Source organism: Chiloscyllium plagiosum, unplaced genomic scaffold (genome assembly GCF_037043375.1).
Source record: "Chiloscyllium plagiosum isolate Xiang-an unplaced genomic scaffold, Cpla_swu_hap1 HiC_scaffold_47, whole genome shotgun sequence".
NCBI lineage: Eukaryota > Metazoa > Chordata > Chondrichthyes > Orectolobiformes > Hemiscylliidae > Chiloscyllium > Chiloscyllium plagiosum.
Window position 1 is genome coordinate 5,838,525 of NW_028270185.1, and position 22,144 is coordinate 5,860,668.

General features: G+C 51.3%; 1 protein-coding gene across 2 annotated transcripts in view; it reads right to left on the minus strand.

Moving 5' to 3' along the window:
• Positions 1 to 22,144, minus strand: part of numbl (NUMB like endocytic adaptor protein) — a 130,345-nt gene that overhangs the window by 56,479 nt on the left and 51,722 nt on the right. Inside the window, exon 1 of one of the 2 annotated variants that reach the window (XM_087983867.1) lies at positions 2,597 to 2,818. The exons of the other annotated variant lie outside the window; for it this stretch is intronic. The gene's annotated coding sequence lies outside the window, so the exon portion shown is untranslated. Of the gene's footprint in view, positions 1 to 2,596; positions 2,819 to 22,144 lie in introns of those variants that run through there. 2 annotated transcript variants of the gene reach the window in all.

Consider the following 22,144-nt stretch of genomic DNA (forward strand, 5'->3'; position numbering starts at 1 on the left):
GGCATGTGCTCCCGCCCTCGGGCGGAATATTCAATATCACAACAACTCGCTCATCTCCCTCCGGCCGGTCGGCCCATTAAATCCGGACCTGCTACTCCCCAACTCAGTGGGAACAGTCCCGCCGTGTCTATCCCCAATGAAAGGACATCAACTGCATCCTCCCTCTCGGGCCAGACCCCCCCACCCACTCTGTGCCATTGCGCTCTCTCTCTCTCTCCAGGATTCAGCACGTCCTGATTTAGTACCTGACCTACAGGTAAGTAGCGAGGCTGGATGGAGGGATGGTGGGAGAGAAAGGACAGAGGGGGAGAGGAGAGGGGGGGTGGGGAGAAGAGAGAGGGGGGGTGGGGAGAAGAGAGAGGGGGGGTGGGGAGAAGAGAGAGGGGGGGTGGGGAGAAGAGAGAGGGGGGGTGGGAGAAGAGAGAGCGAGAGAGAGAGAGGAGAGAAGAAAGAGCGAGAGGGAGAAGAGAGAGAGAGAAGAGAGCGAGAGAGAAAGCAGAGAGAGATAGGAGAGAGCGAGAGAAAAGGAAGAGAAAGGAGAAGGAGAAGAGAGAGAAAGGAGAGGAGAGGGAAGAGAGAGCGAGAGAGCTCGAGGTGGTGGGAGAGCACGGAGAGAGAGACAGAAATAGAGAGAGAAAACACCTAGGGGAGAGAGAAGGTGAAGAGGGCACAGGAGAGAGAACACTAATACAGAGAGAGAAAGAGAGAGAGAGAAAGAAAGAGAGAGAGAGAGAGAGAAAGAAAGAGAGAGAGAGAGAGAGAGAGAGAGAGACAGACGGCACATACCAGAGAGAGTGGGCGATTGCCCGAGAGAGAAATGTGAAATCTCAGTGCAGGATGCAGCAGGTGGTGAGAGACCTGAGGCATGTTTCCCCAGTAGACTGGGAGATTTGTGTTTGAATTGAAGACTGAAAGTTCCAGGCTCAGTAAACACTAGCAATCCCTCTCACATACACAGAGAGAGAGAGAGAGAGAGAGAATACCTCTGGCCAGCCACTCCCTGTCAATTTCCAGTGGGAATATTAAACAGCTTGAGGGGTGGAGACTAAAATATCTTCCCAGTCTAATTGCATTCATACATTTTAGAAAATGAAGTCTCCAAGTTGTTACTAACTCGCTTCTTTTAAAAAAATACGTATCAAATTCTTAGATGTGAAAGGAAATACCTTTCTGCTTGGCCAGTTCCTACAATCTGCAAATTCAATTTCCCGAAATACGATGTACAATTCAGTATTGGTTACTGAAGTTGGCTTTTCAATATTTGTAAATGGAGAGGGGGGGGGGGGGGGGGGGAGAGAGCTACAGACAACTTATATCACTCCTTCATAAATGAGCAGCCTTCTCCCGATCGATCCATTACAGAAACAAATCAATTTCCCCCTGAGTGGGGCTTTTGTGGGGGAGGGTGACATCTAGAACGGGAGGGGTCAAACAAGAGAGAGTTTTGAATCTCTAATTTTCACACACAGACTGCCGAGTGTATACCACCCCAAACCCTTCAGCCTCTCTCCCCCCCCCTCCCCCCCCCCCACACCACAACAACCAAAATAAAATCGCTGCATCACACACACACAGCGAGACCAACTGCCTGTGTTGTGGTGAGGTGTGTGTATCTGGGGGAGGGGGGGTGGATTTTAGATAGAAATCCAGGCAAAAGACACAGATAGACACACACAGAGAAACAGACAGATCGACACAGACATGCACAGACAGACACTCAGAGATAGATACAGAGACACGTAGACACAGTCACACACAGACAGATACACAGAGACGGACACACACACATACACAGATACAGAGAGAGAGACGTATACATACAGATAGACACAGCCACATGCGCACACACACAGAGAGAAATAGACACACACAGATAGATACAACTACACACACAGACACAGAGATAAATAGACATACACACAGATACAGAGAGACACAGATAGAGACAGCCACACGCACACACACAGATACAGAGAAACAGACATACACACCGATAGATACAGAGACACAGATAGACACACACACAGATAGACACAGCACACAGACACAGAGATAAATAGACATACACACATACAGAGAGACAGATGGACACACGCATGCACACAGATGGATAGAAACAGATAGATACAGAGTCAGAGACAGACAGGCTGGCGGCGGCTGTGCAGCGCGTCAGTTCCAGCCGCGGTCTAACAGCCCTTTTTGTCAATTTCACAATGAAAGCGCAGCGCGGGTTCTCCCTCTCCCCCTCCCCTTTCTCTCTCCGTCTCTCTCCCCCTCCCCTTTCTCTCTCCGTCTCTCTCCCCCTCCCTCTATCCCCTTCCCCGATCTCTCCCCCTCCCTCTCTCTCCTTCCCCGATCTCTCCCCCTCCCTCTCTCTCCTTCCCCGATCTCTCCCCCCTCCCTCTCTCTCCTTCCCCGATCTCTCCCCCTCCCTCTCTCTCCTTCCCCGATCTCTCCCCCTCCCTCTCTCCCCCTTCCCCGATCTCTCCCCCTCCCTCTCTCCCCTTCCCCGATCTCTCCCCCTCCCTCTCTCTCTCCCCCTTCTCCCTCTATTCCCCGCCACCTCTTCCCGTACAGATGTATAGCTCAGACTTACTGGTGCGTTCAGGAGGCTCTTGGTCCCTTCTCCAGCCCCTCCTGGAAACATCCACAAGGGTCGGTGCTGGCTGTCTTGTGTGCGAGGTGGGTGAGTGGGAGGGGGTGTTATATCCTGCCCCTCCCCAGCCAGGATCCAGATCTTTTCCTTTCCCGTGCTGAGGCTGTAATGTTTCCCCTTGCTGTATCTCTGTCTCTGGTATATCCTTCCCCACTCCGCCACACTCGCTCCCAGAGCACGCACAAGTTACAATGCAGCACAGGCGCCAGTCTCCAATCCTTAATCCACCTCCCGCCTCCGCCTCCTTCTCCATTGGTTCTACTCTCTCATTAAAATGTAAATACCGTACCAGCCCTCCATTGGTCACCTCCAACGTCAATCATACGTTACAATCGCAAGGAAGAGGCCATTCGGCCCCTTATAGTCTTTGCTGTCATTCAGTAAGAATGTAGCCAGACAGGAGGCTGGGGGAACACATCAGGAGGTGGGGAAGTTGATGTTTCAGGTATAAATCTTCTTCAGGCCTTCAAGCACCTTCGATTAGATTACTTACAGTGCGGAAACAGGCCCTTCGGCCCAACAAATCCACACCGCCCCGCCGAAGCGCAACCCACCCATACCCTACATTAACCCCTTACCTAACACTACGGGCAATTTAACATGGCCAATTCACCCTGACCTGCACATCTTTGGACTGTGGGAGGAAACCGGAGCACCCGGAGAAAAACAAACAGACACGGGGAGAATGTGCAAACTCCGCACAGTCAGTCACCTGAGGCGGAGTCAGTCTCCCTCCTGATACTGCCTGCCTTGCTGTGTCCCTCTCCCTCCTGATACTGCCTGCCTTGCTGTGTCCCTCTCCCTCCTGATGCTGCTGCCTTGCTGTGTCCCTCTCCCTCCTGATGCTGCCTGCCTTGCTGTGTCCCTCTCCCTCCTGATACTGCCTGCCTTGCTGTGTCCCTCCCCCTCCTGATACTGCCTGCCTTGCTGTGTCCCTCTCCCTCCTGATACTGCCTGCCTTGCTGTGTCCCCTCCCTCCTGATGCTGCCTGCCTTGCTGTGTCCCTCTCCCTCCTGATACTGCCTGCCTTGCTGTATCCCTCTCCCTCCTGATGCTGCCTGCCTTGCTGTGTCCCCCTCCCTCCTGATGCTGCCTGCCTTGCTGTGTCCCTCCCCCTCCTGATGCTGCCTGCCTTGCTGTGTCCCTCTCCCTCCTGATGCTGCCTGCCTTGCTGTATCCCTCTCCCTCCTGATGCTGCCTGCCTTGCTGTGTCCCCCTCCCTCCTGATGCTGCCTGCCTTGCTGTATCCCTCTCCCTCCTGATGCTGCCTGCCTTGCTGTGTCCCCCTCCCTCCTGATGCTGCCTGCCCTGCTGTGTCCCCCTCCCTCTGATGCTGCCTGCCTTGCTGTGTCCTCCCCCTCCTGATGCTGCCTGCCTTGCTGTGTCCCTCCCCCTCCTGATGCTGCCTGCCTTGCTGTGTCCCTCTCCCTCCTGATGCTGCCTGCCTTGCTGTGTCCCTCCCCCTCCTGATGCTGCCTGCCTTGCTGTATCCCTCTCCCTCCTGATGCTGCCTGCCTTGTTGTGTCCCTCTCCCTCCTGATGCTGCCTGCCTTGCTGTGTCCCTCTCCCTCCTGCTGCTGTCTGCGTTGCTGTGTTCCTCTCCCTCCTGCTGCTGTCTGCGTTGCTGTGTTCCCTCTCCCTCCTGATACTGCCTGCCTTGCTGTGTCCCTCCCCTCCTGATACTGCCTGCCTTGCTGTGCCCCTCTCCCTCCTGATGCTGCCTGCCTTGCTGTGTCCTCTCCTTCCTGATGCTGCCTGCCTTGCTGTGTCCCTCCCCCTCCTGATGCTGCCTGCCTTGCTGTGTCCCTCTCCCTCCTGATGCTGCCTGCCTTGCTGTGTCCCTATCCTTCCTGATGCTGCCTGCCTTGCTGTGTCCCTCTCCCTCCTGATGCTGCCTGCCTTGCTGTGTCCCTCTCCCTCCTGATGCTGCCTGCCTTGCTGTGTCCCTCTCCCTCCTGATGCTGCCTGCCTGCTGTGTCCCTCTCCCTCCTGACGCTGCCTGCCCTGCTGTGTCCCTCTCCCTCCTGATGCTGCCTGCCCTGCTGTGTCCCTCTCCCTCCTGACGCTGCCTGCCCTGCTGTGTCCCTCTCCCTCCTGATGCTGCCTGCCCTGCTGTGTCCCTCTCCCTCCTGATGCTGCCTGCCTTGCTGTGTTCCCCCTCCCTCCTGATACTGCCTGCCTTGCTGTATCCCTCTCCCTCCTGACGCTGCCTGCCCTGCTGTGTCCCTCTCCCTCCTGATGCTGCCTGCCCTGCTGTGTCCCTCTCCCTCCTGACGCTGCCTGACTTGCTGTGTTCCCCCTCCCTACTGATACTGTCTGCCTTGCTGTATCCCTCTCCCTCCTGATGCTGCCTGCCTTGCTGTGTCCCTCTCTCTCCTGATGCTGCCTGCCTTGCTGTGTCCCTCTCCCTCCTGATACTGCCTGCCTTGCTGTGTTCCTCTCCCTCCTGATGCTGCCTGCCTTGCTGTGTTCCTCTCCCTACTGATACTGTCTGCCTTGCTGTATCCCTCTCCCTCCTGATGCTGCCTGCCTTGCTGTGTCCCTCTCTCTCCTGATGCTGCCTGCCTTGCTGTGTCCCTCTCCCTCCTGATACTGCCTGCCTTGCTGTGTTCCTCTCCCTCCTGATGCTGCCTGCCTTGCTGTGTTCCTCTCCCTACTGATACTGTCTGCCTTGCTGTATCCCTCTCCCTCCTGATGCTGCCTGCCTCGCTGTGTTCCCCCAGCCTCCTGATACTGCCTGCCTTGCTGTGTCCCTCTCCTTCCTGCTGCTGTCTGCCTTGCTGTGTCCCTCTCCCTCCTGATACTGCCTGCCTTGCTGTGTCCCTCTCCCTCCTGATGCTGCCTGCCTTGCTGTGTTCCCCCAGCCTCCTGATACTGCCTGCCTTGCTGTGTCCCCCTCCCTCCTGATGCTGCCTGCCTTGCTGTGTCCCCCTCCCTCCTGATGCTGCCTGACTTGCTGTGTTCCCCCAGCCTCTTGATGCTGCCTGCCTTGCTGTGTCCCTCTCCCTCCTGATGCTGCCTGACTTGCTGTGTTCCCCCAGCCTCCTGATACTGCCTGCCTTGCTGTGTCCCCCTCCCTCCTGATGCTGCCTGCCTTGCTGTGTCCCCCTCCCTCCTGATGCTGCCTGCCTTGCTGTGTCCCTCTCCCTCCTGATGCTGCCTGACTTGCTGTGTTCCCCCAGCCTCCTGATACTGCCTGCCTTGCTGTGTCCCCCTCCCTCCTGATGCTGCCTGCCTTGCTGTGTTCCTCTCCCTCCTGATGCTGCCTGCCTTGCTGTGTCCCTCTCCCTCCTGCTGCTGTCTGCCTTGCTGTGTCCCTCTCCCTCCTGATGCTGCCTGCCTTGCTGTGTTCCCCCAGCCTCTTGATATTGCCTGCCTTGCTGTGTTCCTCTCCCTCCTGATGCTGCCTGCCTTGCTGTGTCCCTCTCCCTCCTGATGCTGCCTGCCTTGCTGTGTTCCCCCAGCCTCTTGATATTGCCTGCCTTGCTGTGTTCCTCTCCCTCCTGATACTGCCTGCCTTGCTGTGTCCCTCTCCCTCCTGATGCTGCCTGCCTTGCTGTGTTCCTCTCCCTCCTGATGCTGCCTGCCTTGCTGTGTCCCTCTCCCTCCTGGTGCTGCCTGCCTTGCTGTGTCCCTCCCCCTCCTGATGCTGCCTGCCTTGCTGTGTTCCCCCAGCGTCCTGATACTGCCTGCCTTGCTGTGTCCCTCTCCCTCCTGATGCTGCCTGCCTTGCTGTGTCCCTCTCCCTCCTGATGCTGCCTGCCTTGCTGTGTTCCTCTCCCTCCTGATGCTGTCTGCGTTGCTGTGTTCCTCTCCCTCCTGATACTGCCTGCCTTGCTGTGTCCCTCTCCCTCCTGATGCTGCCTGCCTTGCTGTGTCCCTCTCCCTCCTGATGCTGCCTGCCTTGCTGTGTCCCTCTCCCTCCTGATGCTGCCTGCCTTGCTGTGTTCCCCCAGCGTCCTGATACTGCCTGCCTTGCTGTGTTCCTCTCCCTCCTGATACTGCCTGCCTTGCTGTGTCCCTCTCCCTCCTGTCGCTGCCTGCCTTGCTGTGTCCCTCTCCCTCCTGATACTGCCTGCCTTGCTGTGTCCCTCTCCCTCCTGTTGCTGCCTGCCTTGCTGTGTTCCTCCCCTTCCTGATACTGCCTGCCTTGCTGTGTTCCCCCAGCGTCCTGATGCTGCCTGCCTTGCTGTGTCCCTATCCCTCCTGATGCTGCCTGCCTTGCTGTGTTGCACTCCCTCCTGATGCTGCCTGCCTTGCTGTGTCCCTCTCCCTCCTGATACTGCCTGCCTTGCTGTGTCCCTCTCCCTCCTGATACTGCCTGCCTTGCTGTGTTCCTCTCCCTCCTGATGCTGCCTGCCTTGCTGTGTCCCTCCCCCTCCTGATACTGCCTGCCTTGCTGTGTCCCTCCCCCTCCTGATACTGCCTGCCTTGCTGTGTCCCTCTCCCTCCTGATACTGCCTGCCTTGCTGTGTTGCACTCCCTCCTGATGCTGCCTGCCTTGCTGTGTCCCTCTCCCTCCTGATACTGCCTGCCTTGCTGTGTTCCTCTCCCTCCTGATGCTGCCTGCCTTGCTGTGTCCCTCCCCCTCCTGATACTGCCTGCCTTGCTGTGTCCCCCTCCCTCCTGATGCTGCCTGCCTTGCTGTGTCCCTCCCCCTCCTGATGCTGCCTGCCTTGCTGTGTCCCACTCCCTCCTGATGCTGCCTGCCTTGCTGTGTCCCTCTCCCTCCTGATACTGCCTGTCTTGCTGTGTCCCACTCCCTCCTGATGCTGCCTGCCTTGCTGTGTCCCTCCCCCTCCTGATGCTGCCTGCCTTGCTGTGTCCCACTCCCTCCTGATGCTGCCTGCCTTGCTGTGTCCCTCCCCCTCCTGATACTGCCTGTCTTGCTGTGTCCCTCCCCCTCCTGATGCTGCCTGCCTTGCTGTGTCCCTCCCCTCCTGATACTGCCTGTCTTGCTGTGTCCCTCTCCCTCCTGATGCTGCCTGCCTTGCTGTGTCCCTCTCCCTCCTGATGCTGCCTGCCTTGCTGTGTTCCTCTCCCTCCTGATGCTGCCTGCCTTGCTGTGTTCCTCTCCCTCCTGATACTGCCTGCCTTGCTGTGTCCCTCTCCCTCCTGATGCTGCCTGCCTTGCTGTGTCCCTCCCCCTCCTGATGCTGCCTGCCTTGCTGTGTTCTCTCAGCCTCTTGCCTGTCTACTTTGAATTCCTGTACCTCAGTTATGTTTTGTCTCTATTCAAGAAGAAATTGGCTGCCCTCCACCCTGCCAACACAACTCTCATTCATTCAAAGTTAAAAATCATGCAACACCAGGTTATAGTCCAACAGGTTTAATTGGAGGCATGAGCTTTCAGAGCGCTGCTCCTTCATCAGGTAGTTGTCCGAAAGCTAGTCCTTCCAATTAAACCTGTTGGACTATAACCTGGTGTTGTGTGATTTTTAACTTTGTACACCCCAGCCCAACACCGGCATCTCCGAATCCAACTCCTTCAGTCATGTTATCAACCTTCTTTCAGTACCTGACAGGGTGGCACTGCTGCCTCACAGCGCCAGGGACCCGGGTTCGACTCCACCCTCGGGTGGCTGTCTGTGTGGAGTTTGCACATTCTCCCTGTGTCTGTGCGGGTGTTCTCCGAGTGCTCCGGTTTCCTCCCACAGTCCAAAGATGTGCAGGTTCGGATGGATTGGCCGTGGGAAATTACCCATAGTGTCCAGGGATGTGTGGGTTCGGGTGGATTAGCCATGGGAAATTACCCATATTGTCCAGGAATATGTGGGTTAGGGTGGGTTGGCCATGGGAAATTGTCCCATAGTCTCCAGGGATGTGTGGGTTGGTGTGGGTTGGCCAATGGGAAATTACCCATATTGTCCAGGGATGTGTGGGTTAGGGTGAGTTGGCCATGGGAAATTACCCATATTGTCCAGGGATGTGCAAGTTAAGGTGGATTGGCCAATGGGAAATTACCCATAGTGTCCAGGGATGTATGGGTTAGGGTGGGTTTGCCATGGGAAATTGCCCATATTGTCCAGGGATGTGCAAGTTAGGGTGGATTGGCCAATGGGAAATTACCCATATTGTCCAGGGATGTGTGGGTTAGGGTGGGTTGGCTATGGGAAATTATCCATAGTGTCCAGGGATGTGTGGGTTAGGGTGGGTTGGCCTTTGGAAATTACCCACAGTGTCCAGGGATGTGTGGGTTGGCCAATGGGAAATTACCCATAGTGTCCAGGGATGTGTGGGTTAGGGTGGGCTGGCCTTGGGAAATTACCCATATTGTCCAGGGATGTGTGGGTTAGGGTGGGTTATCCATGGGAAATTACCCATATTGTCCAGGGATGTGTGGGTTAGGGTGGGTTATCCATGGGAAATTACCCATATTGTCCAGGGATGTGTGGGTTAGGGTGGGTTATCCATGGGAAATTACCCATATTGTCCAGGGATGTGTGGGTTGGGCGAGTTGGCCATGGGAAATTGTCCAGGGATGTGCAGGTTAGTTGGGTTAGCCGTGGGAAATGCAGGGTTATGGGATGGGGGTTGGGATACTCCTCCCAGGGTGGGCGTGGACTTGATGGGCCAAATGGCCTACTTCCACGCTGTAAGGACTCTATGATTATTAGGCCATTCGGCCCATTGAGTCTGCTCCACCATTCGCTCTTGGCTGATATGCTTCACGACCCAATTCTCCTGCCTGGAAGCCAATCGGCCCATCGCATCTGTCCTGGCTCTTGAAAGGAATTGTCTAATTTTGCCCCGCTTTCTACCCCAGCCTCCTGCACAAACCAATCCCCTACAAACTCCTGTCGGATTGCTTTCTCAAAGTTGGAATTGGGTGCCACTGACCTCCTCTCAGGCCCGGGATAGAGGGTGATATTCCGATGGGTTCTGACACACGCCTGCATGGATGCTGCTGAGGGTGGGACACCCTTGCTGGCTTGGGGTAGGTGCGCTGTCCAGGGGTTGGTCACTTTCACTTCCTCTCGGACATGGTTCCCAATGGAGTCTCCCGCTGTCTTCCTGAACCAACCTGCTCCGTGTTACTCAGGAGACGGGAATGTCCATGTCAACGTGATGCCTCGACAAGAGGCCCAAAGTATTCCCACTGACCCCCACACCCCCCCACCCCCTGCAGTCTCTTGTCACCGGTCTGCATTGAGTAATCATTCTGGGAGGGATGGGGAGCGGAATCTGGTCAAAAGATCCCACCCGCTGGAGCTGGGTTTGTGTAATTAGTGAGTCTACAATGTGGCATCTGCTAGGCACCTTATCTAACCACTTCATTCACACTATCTTGCAGAGGTTTTTCCTGGTGGAACGTCCCCTGCATTTATAGAACAGAATCCCCACTGTGTGGAAACAGGCCACTCAGCCCAACAAGTCACCACAACCCTCCCAAGAGCATCCCACCCAGACCCATCCCCATCCCCTATCTAACCATACACAGCTTGCGTGTCCCTGGACACTATGGAGTATTTAGCATGGCCAATCCACACTAACCTGCACGTCCCTGGGCACTATGTGCAAATTAGCACGGCTAATCCACTCTAACCTGCACATCTTTGGACTGTGGGAGGAAACCGGAGCACCCGGAGGAAACCCACGCAGACACGGGGAGAATGTGCAAATTCCACACAGACAGTTGCCTGAAGGTGGAATTGAACCTGGGACCCTGGTGCTATGAGGCAGCGGTGCTAACCACTGAGGTACTGTAGGTTGTCCAAATCTTCCAGGATCTTCCAACTCAGTGCAGCTTTAACCTTGACTTTGAGATTGTGAACACTTTAACCCTCAGTCGGTTGGTACACTGCTTTCTAGGTTTGAACAATCTCCCTGTCATTCTCGATGAATTTCTGGAGGATGTGGGGGATAGTGAGGAGCTATTTAGAGGAGGTGCTATTTCAGATCTAGTATTATGCAACGAAAGAGGGTGAATTAACAATTTTAGAGCAAATTATTGCAGATGCCGGAGTCTGTACTGAAAACAACAAATGCTGGAGATCACAGCAGGCCAGGCAGCATCCATGGAGAGGGAGCAAGCTAATGTTCCGAGGACTAAACTGTGACCTTCAGCATTTGTTGTTTTCAATTAACAATCTCATTTCTCCTCAACTCTTTGCCTGATCATTTTAAATGCATTGCTTCTGGTTCACCCTCTTTCGTTGCATAATGCTAGATCTGAAATAGCACCTCCTCTAAATGGCTCCTCACTAGCCCCCACATCCTCCAGAAATTCATCGAGAACGACAGGGAGATCGTTGAAACCTAGAAAGCAGTGTACCAACCGACTGAGGGTTAAAGTGTTCACGATCTCAAAGTCAAGGTTAAAGCTGCACTGAGTTGGAAGATCCTGGAAGATTTAGCACTGCTGCCTCACGGCTCTGTCAAAACCCACATTAGTTTAAACTCCCCCATATCTGGTTCACTAGTGCCCTTTAGGGAAGGAAATTGCCACTGTCACCTGGTCTGGTCTATACGTGACTCCAGACCCACAGCAATGGGGTTGACATTTAACAGCCATCTGGGTAATTAGGGAATGGGCAATAAATGCTGACTCAGCGAGCGAGAATGAATTGTAAGTAGCTGCATGGACAAGGACAATCAGTTTGGCTGCAGCAGTACAGAGTTCAGTTGAACAGGTACATCGGGAACAAGCCTTGTTGTTAATGGTCAATACTTCCTGCAGAGCAAAACTAAAGTTCACCAACAAATCCAATTGGGAATTCAGGAGAAACACCTTTTGGCAGCAAGTAGGAGTGAGGGAGAGGCGGAGGTGAATATTGAAGGGAGTGGGGTGTGGGAAAGTGGATAAACGTGACAGAGAAGGAATAGAAGAATGGGAGGAGGAGGAGTGCTGGTCAGAGGAGGCTCATCTACTGCAGGAACTGACGGGCCAAATGGCCTGTGCTGTAAACGCTACTAAATAAATATAGCTAAGAAGGAAGGTTGGATAGACCGTGTTTGTTTTCATTGGAGTTTTAGCAGGGTGCAACCTGACAGAAGTTTATAAGATTGTGAATGGCATGGACAGCATGGAAAAAAATATGAGGCTTTCTCCCCAGGGTGGAGGGGTCAATTACTCGGGGACACAGGTTCAAGGTATGGGGTTGGGGGGGGGGGGGGGAGTTGTGTGAGGCAGGGTTTTCACACAAAGGATGGTGAATACTTGGAACGCACTGCCAGAGGAGGGGGTGGAAGCTGACACAATAGCAGGATTGAAGAAACACCTGGACTATACATGGATAGGAAAGGATTGGGTGGATAGGGATCCTGTAAGTGAAGACAGTTTTAGGATGGACGGGCAGAATATGTTGGCACAGGATTGGAGGGCCAAAGGGCTGTATTGTTCTTTGCTGTATTATTCCTGATGAAGGGCTTTTGCCCGAAACATTGATTTTGCTGAAGCTGCTCGATGCTGCCTGAATTGCTGTGCTCTTCCAGCACCATTGATCCAGATATTGGAGAGTGTGACAGGCAGATATACCTAGACTGTCCCCTCTATTCAACTGCTGAAACCTTCCCTCAATTTGTAAAGTTGTGGCTGCTAACTGCTCCCATTAAAAACTGGGGATGCTTTTCTTTTTAATTGCATCCTGACCGGGGGCAGTTTTAAGGGGATGTGCAATCAGCTACCTCAGAATGATTGCGTTTTTGGCTCAGATGAGATTTTCTAGACAGCTGGGGCTGGAAATAATCCCGCTTCCCTTTGAACCTGTTCCAGGGTGAAGCAGACAAAAGGAAAACAAGTTGTCAGTGACGCTGAGCTGAACCAGACTGTGGTCACATCCTGCCCCCTAGCTCCAGCCATCTGCTACATGGTCCTGAGCCAAGGGTCCCCATTTGCGCCTGTATCTCACACAGGCTGATCTGTCCGGGATGAAATTCAAGGGATTTGGAACAGGCTCCCAGTCTCAATGCTCGATAGATTCAGGTCACACAGACATTTGTCAGGAATGTCACTGAGGAGTAATGCACCTTGAAATGATATCCCTGTGACCCCGGGTTGGGGGTCGGCAAAAAGGAAGGCAAGGGAGGGACAGTCACCGTTGTCTTTTAAGAAAGGTGCGGAGATGATTTGTGCACAGCAAGATCCCATAAAGAGCAATGCGACAATGACCACGCCATCTCCTTTCCTGATGTTGGGGGGGGGGTCGGTTGAGAAGAGAAACTGAAGAGAAAGGGGGATGCTCTAAATCAAAAACAAAAACAGAAATGGCTGGAAAAGCTCAGCAGGTCTGGCAGCATCGCATCGAGTCGAAGAGATGTACACCATGGAAACAGACCCTTCGGTCCAACCCGTCCATGCTGACCAGATATCCTAACCTAATCTAGTCCCACCTGCCAGCACCCGGCCCATATCCCTCCAAACCCTTCCTATTCATATAACCATCCAAATGCTTTATAAATGTTGCAATTGTACCAGCTTCTATCACTTCCTCTGTACCAGCCTTTGCATGAAAGAATTGCCCCTCAGGTTCCTTTTAACTCTTTCCCCTCTCACCTTAAACCTATGCCCTCTAGTTCTCAACTCTCCCAGCCCAGGGAAGAGACTTTGTCTATTTATCCTATCTATGCCCCTCATGATTTTATAAACCTCTATAAGGTCACCCCTCAGCCTCCGACGCTCCAGGGAAAACAGTCCAAGCCTATTCAACCTCTCCCTATAGCTCAAACCCTCCAACTCTGGCAACATCCTTGTAAATCTTTTCTGGACCTTTTCAAGTTTACAACATCCTTCCGATAGGAAGGAGACCAGAATGTATGAAGAGAGGGATAACATTTAGGGTCCAGTGACCCTTCCTCAAAACAGCAATTTCTGGTTTTGTAGCTCGGACAGTGTTGGCTTATATGCAGAAGATAGGGTGGGGGGAGGGGAGAAGGAGTAAATGATAGTTGGGGATACAGCCCAGAGAGACGGGAGAAGGTTAAACAAATTGGGTCTGGAATATTTGGATTGAGGGGTAAACTGGCTGAAACAAATAAGATTCTTAGGCAACTTGACAGGATAGACATGGAGAGGTCTTGTTTTCCCCTGTGGACCAGAGGACAGAATCTCAACACATGAGGTCGCCCATCTAAGATGGAGATGAGGGGGAATTTCTTATCTGAGGGGAGTGAACCTGTGGAATTCTTTACTGCAGGGAGCAGTTGAGGCTGGGTCATTCAGTATATTCACGACTCAGACAGACAGAGTTTTAATCAGGAAGGGAATCGAGGGCTATGGGGGAAAGGCAGGAAAGTGGAGTTGAGGATTATCAAATCAGCACAGAATGGCAGAGCAGACTTGATGGGCTGAATGGGCTACTTCTGTTCCTATGACTTATGGTCTTACAGTTAAAGGATAAGTATTAGCCAGACATTAGGAAGAAACTCTCCTCTGCTTCGGATCATACTGTGGGATCTTTTATCTTTACACAAGAAAGCAGGCAGGGCCTTGGAGAAGCAAACCCTGATCGAACTCATTGTCTTTCGAGTCGTGGAGTTATACAGCACGGAAACAGACCCTTCGGCCCAACCCGTCCATGCCGACCAGGTTTCCTAAACGAAACTAATTCAATTTGTCTGTGTTTGGCCCATATCCCTCTAAACCTTTCCAATCCATGTACCTGTCCAAACGTCTTTGAAATGTTTTAACTGTACTCGTTTTTACCACTCCCTCTGGCAGCTCATTCAGCGTGAAAAAGTTGCCTCTCAGGACCCTTTTGAGTCTTTCCCCTCTCACCTTAAACCTATGCCCTCTAGTTTCGGGCTCCCCCCCCCCCTCCTCCAGGAAGGAGACACTGGCGATTCACCCTATCCACTCCCCTCATTATTTTATAAACCTCTATAAGGTCACCTCTCAGCCTCTGATGCTCCAGGTTATAAAGTCCGTGCCTATTCAGCCTCCCCTTTTAACCGCAAACATCCTTGGCAGCACAGTGGCTCAGTGGTGAGCACTGCTGCCTCACAGCACCAGGGACCCAGGTTCGATTCCAACTGTATGTATGGAGTTTGCACATTCTGCCTGTATCTGTGAGGGGTTTGCACTGGTTTCCTCCCACAACCCAAATGTGCAGGTTAGGGCGGATTGGCCATGCTAAATTGCCCATTGTGTTCAGGGATGTGTAGGTTGGGTGCATTGCTCAGGGGTAAATATAGGGTAGGGGAATGGGTGGGTTGCTCATCAGAGGGTCAGTCTGTGCTGACTTGTTGGGCTGAAGGGCCTGTTTCCACACAGTGGGGATTCTCTGCACCCTTTCCAGTTTAATAACGTCCTCCCTATAGCAGGGCGACCAAATGTGGCCACACAACGTCTTGTTCAGCTGTATCATGACGTTCCAACTCCTGTACTCAACGCTCTGACCAATGAAGGTGCTGTGGCTGAGTTTTAGGTTCAATGGAATGGGTTTCGAAACCACATAACCTTCAGACTTGTGGATAGAAAAGGTTCAGGGGGAAACTGAAAGGAAAAAGAAACGTGGGCAGCACGGTGGTTAGCACTGCTGCCTCACAGCGCCAGAGACCTGGGTTCAATTCCCGCCTCAGGCAACTGACTGTGTGGAGTTTGCACGTTCTCCCCGTGTCTGCGTGGGTTTCCTCCAGGTGCTCCGGTTTCCTCCCACACTCCAAAGATGTGCAGGTAAGGTGAGTTGGCCATGCTAAATTGCCTGTAGCGTTAGGTGAAGGGGTAAATGTAGGGGAATGGGTCTGGGTGGGTTGCGCTTCGGCGGGTCGGTGTGGACTTGTTGGGCTGAAGGGCCTGTTTCCACACTGTAAGTAATCTAATCAAGCAAGAGGAAAAAGCAAAGACAGTGCATTAAAAGGGGCTGGCATTTAAGATAAAAGGAATGGACATGGTAAAAGGAGTAGCCAGGCCAATTAGAAATTAATATCAGGATTTAAACATGGGGGCGGGGAAGCCTGGCTGAGGTATTAAATGAATGTTTTGCATCTGTCTTTATCAAGGACTGTAGGTCATGGTGGAACGGGGTGGGGGTGGGGGTGGGGGGCTTCAGATGCTTGAAGGGTTTACATTTGACCAGGAAATGATTTTGGATGGACTGTCTGAAGTTAAGAGTTGATAAAGCACTGGGACCAGATTAGATAAGGATGACAAGGGTGGAAAGACAGTGTGAGGATGTTTGACACAATTCTCCTGTAGTTTTTTTTTAGAATTGGATGGTTCCAGAAAGTGAAGAATTCCAAATGTTGAAAAAACATGTGAAGATTGGCCCAGCAACTGCAGCTACTGGGAAGCTGATTGAAACAATAATTTGGGAGGGGAATCATTTTTGCTAGATCTTGGTTATTTAAGGAAGGCCAACATGGAATAGTGAAGGACAAGTTGTATTTAACTGATCGATTTATTGTCATTTGTACCAAGGTACAGGGAAAAGTGTTGTTTAGTGTGCTTTTACAGACAGATCAACCCATACAGAGTGCACCAGGCTAGCAGAACAGAGTGCAGTACACAGTGCTTGAAATATTAGCTTGCTCTGTCTCCATGGATGCTGCCTGACTCGCTGTGATCTCCAGTATCTGTTCTTTTCAGTGAAGATTACAGTGTTATAGTGGCGGAGAAGGTGCAGAGAAAGATCAGAATTAACGTTAAAGAGGTCGGTTCAAAAGTCTGATAACAGCAGGGAAGAAGCTGTTCTTGAATCTGTTTGTACATGTACTCAGACTTTTATAACTTACGTCCAATGGAAGGGGGTGGGAGAGAGTATAACTGGGGTGGGAGGGGTCTCTTTGATGATGTAGGTCACTTTCCCGAGGCAGTGGGAAGTATAGACGGAGTCAGTGGAAGGGAGGCTGGTTTCCGTGTTGGACTGAGCTGTGTTCATGACTCTCTGTGGATTCTTGCAGTCCTGGGCAGAGCTGTTGCCGTACCAAACGGTGATGCATCCGGATCGCATGCTTTCTATGGTATCTGGTATCTTGCTGAAGTTTTCTTTGTAGGGGTAGTAGGGAGATCAAGGAGGGTAACACCGTTGACGTGGTGTACACAGACTTCCAGAAGGCATTTGATACAGCACTATACAACAGACTTGTCAGCAAAATGGAATAAAGGGGACATAGAAGGGGACATGTGGGCGACACGGTGGCACAGTGGTTAGCACTGCTGCCTCACAGCGCCAGAGACCCGGGTTCAATTCCCGACTCAGGCGACTGACTGTGTGGAGTTTGCACGTTCTCCCCGTGTCTGCGTGGGTTTCCTCCGGGTGCTCCGGTTTCCTCCCACAGTCCAAAGATGTGCAGGGTCAGGTGAATTGGCCACGCTAAATTGCCCATAGTGTTAGGTTAAAGGGGTAAATGTAGGGGTAGGGGTATGGGTGGGTTGCGCTTCGGCGGGTCAGTGTGGACTTGTTGGGCCGAAGGGCCTGTTTCCACACTGTAAGTAATCTAATCTAATCTAATCTAATCTAATCTAATCTAAAACATAGAACATAGAAGAATACAGTGCAGTACAGGCCCTTCGGCCCTCGATGTTGCGCCGATCCAAGCCCACCTCACCTACACTAGCCCACTATCCTCCATATGCCTATCCAATGCCCGCTTAAATGCCCATTAAGCAATGGGCATTTAAGCGGGCATGGACGTTTACAAACTTGGACACAAAGTTAGCTGAGTGACAGAGAAAAAGAGGGTCATAATTACTGGAAATGTTTTTGGAATGGGAAAGGGAATGTGGTATCAGAGGATTGGTATCAGAACCTTTACTCTGCTCAAAACGTAGAAATGATCTAGACTTTGGGGAAAAGAGCACAATGTCAAAGCTTGCAGATGATGCAGAACTTGGAGACATTGTGAATGGAGAGGAGGGTGGGGTGGAACCACAAAAGGACAGAGACAGGTTGATGGAATGAATGGACAGTGGCAGGTGAAATGTCATTTAGTTCAGTGGTGTCGTAGAACAGACAGAGCGGGAGGTTCAGGTACACAGTTCTTTGAAGGTTGCACCACAGGGTGGTAAAGAAGGCGTTTAGCACACTTGCCTTCATTGCTGAGATCTTTTAAGTAAAGGAGTTAGGATGTGACGTTGGGGGTCGTACAGGACATTGGTGAGGCCTCGTCTGGAGTACCGTGTCCAGTTCTGGTCACCCAGTTGTAGGAAGGAGATTATTAAGCTGGAGGGGGTTCAGAAAAATAATTACCAGGATGTTGCTGGAAATCGAAGGGTTGGAGTCATAAGGAGAAGTTGGATAGATTGGGATTTGTCTACACTGGAGTATAAGAGGTTGAGGGGTGACTTTATAGAGGTTTATAAAATCATGAGGGGCATAGATAAGGTGTTTGGCAGGTGTCTTTTCCCTAGGGTGGGGGATTTCAAGACTAGGAGGCACATTTTTAAGGAGAAAGGTTTAAACAAGACGTGAGGGGCAATTTTCTTTACATGGAGAGAGGATGGTGTGTGGAACATACTTCCAGAGGAAGCTGTGGGTACAGTGGCAATGTTTAAAAGACATTTGGACAAGGATATGAATAGGGAAAGGTTTGGAGGGATATGGGCCAGAAGTAGGCAGGTGGGTCCACTTTAGTTTGGGATTATGGTTGGCATGGAGTGGTTGGGCTGAAGGGTCTGTTTCTGTGCTGGATGACTCTAATCCAGAGAAGAGTGAAATGATTGATTGTGGGAGAGAGAGCAAAGATACAAACTAAAGTGCATGACTGTAAACTGGGTGCAGGAGCAGACATACCTTGGGCTATATGTGCTTAAATCACTGAGGTGTGAACAGAGTGAGTAATAAAACAGACAGCACTGTGATCAGGGCATGGAACAGAGTTATGAATGCATGGAATGTGTTCCCAGTGGGGGTGGTGGAAGCAGAGTCGTTAGGGACATTTAAGCAACTGCTGGACATGCACATGGATAGCAGTGAGTTGAGGGGTGCATAGGTTAAGTTACGATATTTTACATTAGGATTAACATCATGAGCCAAAGGCCCTGTTCTGCATTGTACTTTTCTATGTTCTATGAATTGTAAAAGCAGGGAAATGACATTAAGCCTGTGAAAGCGACTGGTTTAGCTCTGCTGGAGTTACTAGGGTGCAGTTCTGCGCACCACATTTTAGGAGTGACGTGGACGTGCCGGGGTTGGACTGGGGTAGGCAAGGTCAGAAGTCACACGACACCAGGTTATAGTCCAACAGGTTTACTTAAAATCACAAGCTTTCAGAGCTCCGCGATTTTACATAAACCTGTTGGATTATAACCTGGTGTTGTGTGACTTCTGATATATAGCAAGGACTTGAAGGCATGACAGCAGAAAAGATTCATGATGCTGGTTCCATAGACAAGGAACGTCAGTGAACAGACTGGAGGAGATTGGATTGGCTTCCTGACAGAAGTCATAGAACCCCTACAGTGTGGAAACAGGCCCTTCGGCCCAACACGTCCACACTAACCCTCTGAAGAGTAGCCCACCCAGACCCATTCCCCAACCCTATTATCATATATTTCCCCTCTGACCGATGCACCTAACCCACACATCCCTGGACACGATGGGCAATTTCCCACGGCCAATTCCCCCTAACCTGCACAACTTTGGACTGCAGGAGGAAACTGGAGCACCCAGAGGAGACCCACGCAGACACGGGGAGAATGTGCAAACTCCACACAGACAGTCACCCCGAGGGTGGAGTCAAGGCTGAGAGGAAGTCTGAGAAAGATCAGAATCACGAGGAGTCTGGACATAGCAAAGAGGGAGTGAAGCAACTCCCCCGCAAACCCCAACACACACGAAAAGATCAAGAGGACGTGGATTCAAATTGGTTTCAAAAGAAACAAATGTGAGGTTAGAGAGAAAGCGACTGCTTCAGATCTGGAATGCTCTGCCTGGAAGGATGCTGGTTCTGCTGTAATGTGTCCTCAAGTACAGGAGTACAGAGAAAGTGTTTATGGTGCCATACGTTTTTTATTTATTCATTCATGGGATGCAGGCATCATTGACCAGGCAGCAATTATTATCCATCCCTAATTGCCCAGAGGGTAACTAAGAGCCAATCACATTGCAGTGGGCGTGCAGTCACATGTAGGCCAGACTGGGTAAGGGTGGCAGTTTCCTTCCCTAAAGGCATTAATGAACCATAGAGTCATAGAGATGTACAGCACGGAAGCAGACCCTTCGGTCCAACCCATCCATGCCGACCAGATATCCCAACCCAATCTAGTCCCACCAGCCAGCACCCAGCCCATATCCCTCCAAACCCTTCCTATTCATATACCCATCCAAATGCCTCTTAAATGTTGCAATTGTACCAGCCTCCACCACTTCCTCTGGCAGCTCATTCCATACACGCACCACCCTCTGAGTGAAAACGTTGCCCCTTAGGTCTCTTTTATATCTTTCCCCTCTCACCCTTAACCTATGCCCCTCTAGTTCTGTACTCCCCTACCCCAGAGTAAAGACCTTGTCTATTTACCCTATCCATGCCCCTCATAATTTTATAAACCTCGATAAGGTCACCCCTCAGCCTCCGACGCTCCAGGGAAAATAGCCCCAGCCTGTTCAGCCTCTCCAAACCAGATAGGGTTTTGACTTTTAATTCCAGATTTTTTTTTATTGAATTCAAATTCCACCATCTGCCATGGTGGGATTCAAACCTGGGATAAATTGCACCATCTTAGGTACAAAGATACCCAGGTACAAAACCAACTGAGGTACAAAGTTGGTTAGAGAAACAGGAGTTAAAAAGTTAAGCATTACTTCATAGAATAGTAGAGAAGTAAGGAAATCGTCAATGTTAAATTCTTTCAGAGTTTAGAGAATAAAAGAATAAGTTAAAAGTTTAACAGGTAGGTTCAAGTGAGACATTGGAAGATTAATTAAATGGAGAAATAGTGTAAAAGAGAATGGCACTAAGGCATGATGCTCATTCAGACAGTCAGTGCCAGTCCAATAGAAAAGGTTAGAGTGGGGCTGGAAAAGCACAGCAGGTCAGGCAGCATCCGAGGAGTAGGAAATTCAACCTTTCGGGCAAAAGTCCTTCAACAGGAATGAGGCAGGGAACCTCCGTGGTGGAGAGATAAATGTCAGTACAGTGCTCTGAAATGGTTTTCTTGTGCGGCACCAACAATACTGCGATTCCGGTTAGGATCAGGAACGTTCTGCCTGACAGAGTGGCAGAGGCAGCTTCAATCCCAGAGGGAACCGCAGGTATTTACCGAGTCAACCAGTTCAGACACACCGTCTGGAGCGGGCGCCACTCAAAGCCGGTCCTCCTGCCTCAGAGGTAGGGACACTGCCCCAAGAGCTCCCTCTGTCTGTAAAAGGAATGTTTGTAGGATTACGGGGAGAGGCAGTGAGCGAACTGCTCGGCCTGAGAGCTGGGATGGACAAACCAGGTGGAAGGGTCTCCTGTGGGCACTCTGTGATGCTGTGAAATGGAACGTGCATTTTTACCAGTGACTAAATTCATAAGAACATGTTAGCTTTGGTGCTTTGTTTGGGGTGGAGAAGGGGGCTGGTTTGTGGTCCTTGTTGTGAGAGTTGAGAGGGGCTGGATTTTCCCCTTTCTGAAAGATTTGGAAGTTGACTCCCCTGGAAAGCTGTAGCCACTGAGTGTACTGCAACTGCTCATCACGTTAAATTATTCATGGCTCACTGACATGCTCATGACATCAATAAGAATCTCAATTTCAAATCTCTCATGGGGCGGAAATCAGACCTAAATACACCTCTGCCTCCTCCCCCCAGCATGGGATTACAACAATAAGAAGTTGCATTAATATAGCACCTTTCAATACGGCAAAATGTTTCACGTAAATGTAAATTAGACCAATTTTGATTTTGAGCCATATTAGGACTGGAAGATTCTTTTTTTGAGGGTGAACATGTGAAATACAAGTAGGAGTAGGCCATTCAGCCCCTTGAATCTGCTCCCCCATTCAATACCGTCATTACAAGAATGATACCTGGACTTCAGGGGTTAAGTTATGAGGAGACATTATACAAAAGCAGCCTGTTTTTCTCTGGAATGCAGAAGGTTAAGGGGTGATCTGATCAAAATCGTCAAGATATTAACAGGAAGAGACAGGATCGATGAAGATAAATGTTTGGGGATTCCAGAACTAGGGGCAGAGTCTGAGAATTAGGGTCTGGCGGTTCAGGAGAGATGTTAGGAAGCACTTACACATACACACACACACACGATGTATGGAGACAGAGTTTTAAAGTCACATGCACCCCTCAGAGTGAAAGTGCTGCTCATCTCTGTCCTGAAAGAATGGCCTCCAATTTAATTTGTATTAACCTGGGCAATGGCCCGGCTTTGAGTGGCGCCCGCTCCAGACGGTGTGTCTGAACTGGTTGACTCGGTAAATACCTGCGGTTCCCTCTGGGATTGAAGCTGCCTCTGCCACTCTGTCAGGCAGAACGATCCTGATCCTAACCGGAATCGCAGTATTGTTGGTGCCGCACAAGGAGACCATTTCAGAGCACTGTACTGACATTTATCTCTCCACCACGGAGGCTCCCTGCCTCATTCCTGTTGAAGGACTTTTGCCCGAAAGGT